This window comes from Dama dama, chromosome 30 (genome assembly GCF_033118175.1).
Source record: "Dama dama isolate Ldn47 chromosome 30, ASM3311817v1, whole genome shotgun sequence".
In the NCBI taxonomy this organism is placed as follows: Eukaryota; Metazoa; Chordata; class Mammalia; order Artiodactyla; family Cervidae; genus Dama; species Dama dama.
Window position 1 is genome coordinate 43,946,069 of NC_083710.1, and position 7,122 is coordinate 43,953,190.

Consider the following 7,122-nt stretch of genomic DNA (forward strand, 5'->3'; position numbering starts at 1 on the left):
CTGTAATACTGTTGACACATTTTTGAAAGGAAAAGTAGCACTTAGTTTTAAGGGAAATGTAGAAAAATGATAGCTCTAATTTAATTGGTCTTGATAAATAATCATATGAAGTTAACTAACATATTGAACTAGCATTTTGTCACTTCTGGTGAAGTATAACCAGGCAAGTCTGCTGTGATAATTACTTTTAATAAATTATTGACATTATCAGAGCATACTGAATGCACAACTTTGAGTTTGCCCCAGTTTATCTACCTTTATGTTACGGATGCCATAATTTTCTCTTTTACTTGGGATGGCTTTCTCTACAGAAGAACTCTAAATCTTTCCCATCCCATAAATACGTGGACATAAATCCATGATTTATTGCAATTTAGCTTCTGTTTCTGAGGAGGATTTTTACTGTGCTGAGAAAGCTCATTAATCTCATTCACTGCTCATAGTATAAATATAACCTTTAGAATATATAACAGAACAAATTATGTTTTTGTGTGATTTACTGTATTTTGGAAATTTTTTGTTGTTTTTTCCACTGCTAGCTTCAATATTCATTGATAAATTTGCACTATTAACACAAAGCACGTATAAAATACATTATTTTTACTATGATATTTGCTTTTACATTTACTCACTATAAAAAGAAATATCAAAATGTGATTTTACATAAAGCAAATTTCAAAGCAAAACTGCTGTTGTGTTTATGTGTTATAAAATTGGCTTGCAGCATTCTGTGTGGTTTTGGACACAAGTTTATATCTACAGGTTGATATTTTTTTAAACTCCATTTCATATTAACTTACTACAGACTTTCTTTAAAAGAAATGAATTTCAAAACATTGCACCATTTTATTTTGTTCTCTAAACTGTTCTGCTATATCATTACAGATTTCTATGAGAACTACTAGGTGAATTTTAAAGGTGTAACTATGTAATATGAAAAAAGTTCTACTACTATCTTATGAGCTTTGTTATAAATTATTTCTCATTTGTTGCATTTGTATTGCAATTTTCTGAGAATGTGTAATTTTTTTTTCTCTTTGCAAGCATTTGTATTATAAAGATAGTTCTCAACTTCTTAAATTGGACTGAATTTTCTCAATTGTAAAATCATTCTAGAATTATTTACTGGTATACTGGTAAATTTCAACAATTAGTGGATGACAGTACTTATTTGGAGGTTCGTAATATTCAGTACAAATGCTATTTTTATGTAGTTAAGATTTTAAAGCCATGACTTGTTAACTTATCAATGTTAGCTCATCATCCACTGAAGATTATTTTAACTTCTTGAAAGCATTTTTTTGTTAACAAATCCATTATTACAAAATTAAAGTATACTTCTTTTCATTTACTTGGATAGAATATTCTAAGATATATTCATGGAGGATATTTGATCTGGGGTTGAAGACGAAGTACTGCTTACAAGAACTTAGAATGGCCTTAAAATATATCTTTTAGGTATGAAAAACATAACAAAGGAAACCTCATTATTTTTCCTTCTTGTTGGTCTCAAATATATGAAAGCACTTCCTTTAGCTGTCAACCAACCTGTCATCTCCAAGCCTACCTGAAAGGCAGCAGAGGGCACTATGAGAATGTGGCAGTAAAGCAAAGATAATGACTACTTCCGGAGTGACGCTATGAAACTCTGCACAGAGAAAGGGAGCCTTTTTCCAATCCTAAATGAGCCTTGATTTACTGATTCTTGATAGTGACCTGTCAAAATCTGGTGCATACCAAATGAATGTTTGATGTTCACTCGGTGCAAATCTCAACCTCTTGGTTGCTGATTGATGTCTCCTCTCTGAACAAAACTTGGAGAGCAGGTCTGTGTGTGTCAACATACGGCTCAGGTTTTACTGTCCGAGGGCTTTAGCCATAGTGCTCTAATAACTGTGATTCTTTCCATCTGTCTTTTTTTTTCCCCTTCTGATACTCATGTAGATAGAGCATATGGGGACTTATAAGAATTTACGAAGGCTTTTACTCTGGCTGCCAACAACAAATTACTCTTGGAAAACCAAAGTCTCAAAATTCAATACATCACTATCATTGGCCTACCACCAAAGTATCCTGCCCACTGTCATAAGGCAATGATAGCTTTGGTGTGGAGTTGAGCTAACTAAAGCACCATGTTCAGCTCCATGGTTGGATACCCAATTATTTAGTGGGTTTTTCCTTCTGCTTATAAATGAGGGAATAAAGGAAGGGGAGGGGTGAAATATCCTCTAGCTAACTTCCCCTAATGACATTCTTTAATCCAGTTTTTTAGAGCTTGTATTTTTTGGAATTCTATCCTAGATTATAAGAGATTGGCTGTCAGCCTTACTATTCTGCATTCAAACAATCTCTTATTTTTGGCTTTCCATGAGTATTTAGTAAAAAAATTGGAAAATCCTCCACCAATAACTATTAGCCAGATTCTATTTATTATCAAAGTATCTTCTGAGATAGCATGTTCCCAGTCTTCTCTGTACAAAATTAGTACAAATACTTCAACTTACTCTGCATATAAGTTAAATAAGCAGGTTGGATGCATGAGACAAGTGCTCGGGCCTGGTGCACTGGGAAGACCCAGAGGGATCGGGTAGAGAGGGAGGTGGGAGGGGGGATCGGGATGGGAAATACATGTAACTCCATGGCTGATTCATGTCAATGTATGACAAAAACCACTACAATATTGTAAAGTGATTAGCCTCCAACTAATAAAAATAAATGAAAAAAGAAAAACAAAAGTTAAATAAGCAGAGTGACAATATACAGCCTTGACGTACTCCTTTTCCTATTTGGAACCAGTCTGTTGTTCCATGTCCAGTTCTAACTGTTGCTTCCTGACCTACATACAGGTTTCTCAACTTACACGTTTTAAAGTCTATTATTAATACACTTAATATTTCCTTGACTCCTTGTGACTGGGAAAAATCCCCAAAGAATTGAGGCTACACTTCCCTTTGAATGCTTTACAACATACACTTAAATGCTGTTTTAGATAGAAAGTGAAAGTCATTTAGTCCTGTCCAACTCTTGGCGACCCCATGGACTATACAGTCTGTGGAATTCTCCAGACCAGAATACTGGAATGGGCAGCTGGTCCCTTCTCCAGGATATCTTCCCAACCCAATGATCAAATCCAGGTCTTCCCCCATTGCAGGCAGATTCTTTACCTTCTGAGCCACCAAGGAAGTCCAAATATACTGAAGTGGGTAGCCTATGTCTTCTCCAGGGCATCTTCCTGACCCAGGAATGGAACCAGTTTCTTCTGCATTGCAGGTGAATTCTTTACCAGCTGAGCTACCAGAGCAGCAGACCATTGTGGACAGTGCACTTACATTTTTACTATTTATGTGTTGTCCAAGTTATAGCTATTTCAGGAAAGCAGGTTGAATGAAAGGGAGGGTTTAAGAATTCCATGTTGTATAATTTGGAAAGGCTTTATATTTGTTAATAAAGCCTTAAAATGTAACAAGAGTGAGACCATTCTGCAAAAAATCTGCTATTAACTATTCTAAGACATATGGAGAGAGCAGATCTTCAGCTCTTGGGACAGAAGTAGATTAGTCATTCAGAGTTAAAGATATGTGATCTAAAATCATTGAGAAGGCTCACAAGGGATGTTGTGTTATAACATAGTTGTTTCTTATATATTTGTTTCATACAGTTAGCATGTAATTGAATAAATATAGGGCTTCCCACGTGGCACTAGTGGTAAAGAACCCACCTGCTAATGCAGGAGACATAAGAAACCTTGGTTCAATCCCTAGGTCAGGAAAATCTCCTACAGGAGGGCATGGCAATCCATGTTCCCATGGACAGAAGAGCCCAGTGAGCTACAGTCCATAGGGTCACAAAGAGTATGTGAAACTCTCGGATTCTTAAAATGAATGAATCATTGTGAAAATCTTTACAGAAAAAAAAAAATGGCTTTGTAAATAAACTCTTGGTTCTCAGGCTGAAAGTTAGCATGAAATTTGATCTGAAATGAAGGATATGCTTTATGGTGAAGTGTATAATATATTGCTATTATGGTGTTTTTTTTTTTTGGTATCAGTTCCCTCCTTACCACTTTCTTGTCCTGAGAAGCCTGGTGGGCTACAGTCCACCACACCCCAATATTTTTGCCAGTTTTCCATTTAGTGGTAAGAATAGTTGGTGATGAATGTTCATATACTGAGAGTGACTTTTCAGAAATTGGAAGGATGGTCAATGTGTGTTTACATACTAAAGTTGCCACATAATATCTTCCTGATTCCTGGTATTTTATAGTAAAACAAAATGTCCTGACACTTGCCATTTTCATCTGATCAGCAACTTTACTGGTATTTTTGAAAACATTAAGCTTGTCAAGGCAACATTAAATAAGCTTGATTTTTTCTGTTTAAAACAGGTCAAGAAACATAGTCACAAGGTGCTAAGTGCTTGTCATGCATCAGACACTCTAATGATGGTTTGCAAGCATCATCTCTAATTCTTACAAGGCTATTTTCAGCCAGACTTATCAGCATTTGTAATCAGGTAAATGATTCTCAAAACTTAAAACCTTGTTGAATGCAGAGCCAGTTTGCAAAGCAAGGACCACTGAGGACACAATCTTTGCTCTATCTGAAGTGTCCTGCTGCTATTCATCACCGCAGACTTCCTTCCCAATGGTCAGGTAGTCATTGTACTTGATTAAGAGGTAGGCTTGGATGCAGTTATTCTGTTAGTGATTATTAGTTACATTCTTCAGCGCAATGTAGAGAAATCTGTTAGAAATAAGGATTTTGTTGATGCTTTTTTCTGGCTGTTCTGCAGTATCAGACTATTTACTTGAGCTTGTAATGGTCTAAGCAGAGGTGGGACTTAAGGCTACACTGTGATTTAAGCACCATTAGCAGCTGGAGCAAGCCCAAAGTTAATTCTGGAGGAGAAATTGTAAACCTGGGCATAGTAACTCAGCATGAGTATTAAGGAGCTGTGACAGTCATTTTTACCAGACATTGGATTATCATTTAAGGAGCTCACATGAAGAGATTTCATGTTGAATGGCAGTACCAGGAATTCTTTTATTTCAAATGACACTTTTTTTTTTTTTTTTTTTACAATTTTCAAAATATTTATATCTTGTAAAGACAAATTATACTTCCTTCTTTTATTAGTTTCTAGAAATTTTGTAAGGGAATCATATTTCACTCATTAATAATTAAGATATTACATCTTGCAATTTTAAAAAATCGCCTCCTTTTTTGCATTACCTTTTTTAGTATTTTTGATCAGTATTTATTCACCATGATTTGCTATGCATTTTTTAGTTTATTTTTATGAATGTATAGTTGATTTACAATGTTGTGTTAGTTTCAGGTGTAGAGCAAAGTGATTTGGTTATACATACTGTGTATATCGATTTTTGTTCACATTCTTGTCCTTTATAGGAGTAGAGTTTCCTGTGTTACTAAGGAATATTGAGAAACATCAACAACCTCAGATATGCATATGATACTACTCTAATGGCAGAAAGCAAAGATGAACTGAAGAGCCTCTTGATGAGGGAGAAGGATGAGAGTGAACTAGCCAGCTTAAGACTAAATAGTAAAAAAAAAAAAAAAAAAAAAAACTAAGATCATGGCATCTGGCCCCAATACTTAATGGCAAATATAAGGGAAAATGGTGGAAACAGTGACAGATTTCCTCTTCTTGGGCTCCAAAATCACTGTGGATGGTGACTGCAGCCATAAAAAAGAAGGTGATTGCTTCTTTCCAGGAAAGCGATGACAAACCTAGACAGTGTGTTGAAAAGCAGAGACTACTTTGCCAACAAAGGTCCGTATAGTCAAAAGCTGCGGTCTTCCCAGTGGCCACATACGGTTGTGAGATCTGGATGGTAAAGGAGGCAGAATGCTGAAGAATTGATGCCTTCAAACTGTGGTGCTGGAGAAAACTCCTGATAGTCTCTTGGACAGCAAGGAGATCAGTCCATTCAGTCTTAAGGGAGATCAACCCTGCATAGTCCCTGGAAGGACTGATGCTGAAGCTGAAGTTCCAGTATTTTGGTCATCTGATGCTGACAGATGACTCGTTGGAAAAGTTCCCAATGCTGGGAAAGATTGAGGGCAGAAGGATAAGAGGGGATCAGAGGATGAGCTGGCCGGACAGCATCACTGATGCAATAAATATGAATTTAGGCAAACTCCGGGAGATGGAGAGGGGATGGGAGGCCTGGTGTGCTGCAGTCCATGGGGTCGCAAAGAGTCGATATGACTGGGCGGCTGAACAGCAACACTGTGTATACCGATTTGTTTTCACATTCTTGTCCTTTTTAGGAGTATAGTTTACTGTGCTACTGAGGAATATTGAGTGTAGTTCCCTATGTTATTCCTTGTTGGTTACCTATTTTATATATAGTAGGGTGCATATGTTAATCCCAAATTCCTAATCTACACCATCCCCTGCTTTCCCGTTTGGTAACCATAAGTTTGTTTTCTATGTCTGTGAGTCAATTTCTGTTTTGTATATAAGCCATTTGTATCACTTTTTTTTTAAGATTCCACATATAAGCAATATCATATATTTGCCTTTGCACATTTATTTTTCATTAATAGTATATTTAAGAAAACTACACATTAGAGTATTATGCAATAAGGCAAAGCAGGAAAACTCATTAGTGATGGTTGTTGAGTGGTGTCCGACTCTTTGTGACCACATGGACTGTAGCACGCCAGGCTCTTCTGTCCATGGAATTCTCCAAGCAAGAACACTGGAATGGATAGCCATTCCCTTCTCCAGGGGATCTTCCTGACCCAGGGATTGAACCCATTTCTCCTGCATTGCAGGCAGGTTCTTTACCACCTGAGCCACCAGCGAAGACTCAAGAACTCATAAGTTCATAAATTAATAAAATCTTGTACCACTAATAGGATTTTTCTCATGTCTTAACAAGGAACTTTAGAGACTCAATGCCTAGTTTTTGTTCACAAAGACCTAATATCTAATGCTTAGTCTGAGGCATCATCACTCACCTACATTATTGCAAAAGCCTCTGAGTTGATATATACTGGGACTCAAGTCTCATGTTCATACTACCCACTACACAGAGCACCAAAAGTGATGTTTTGAAAGATTAAAATTAATTTATCAATTTACATATAC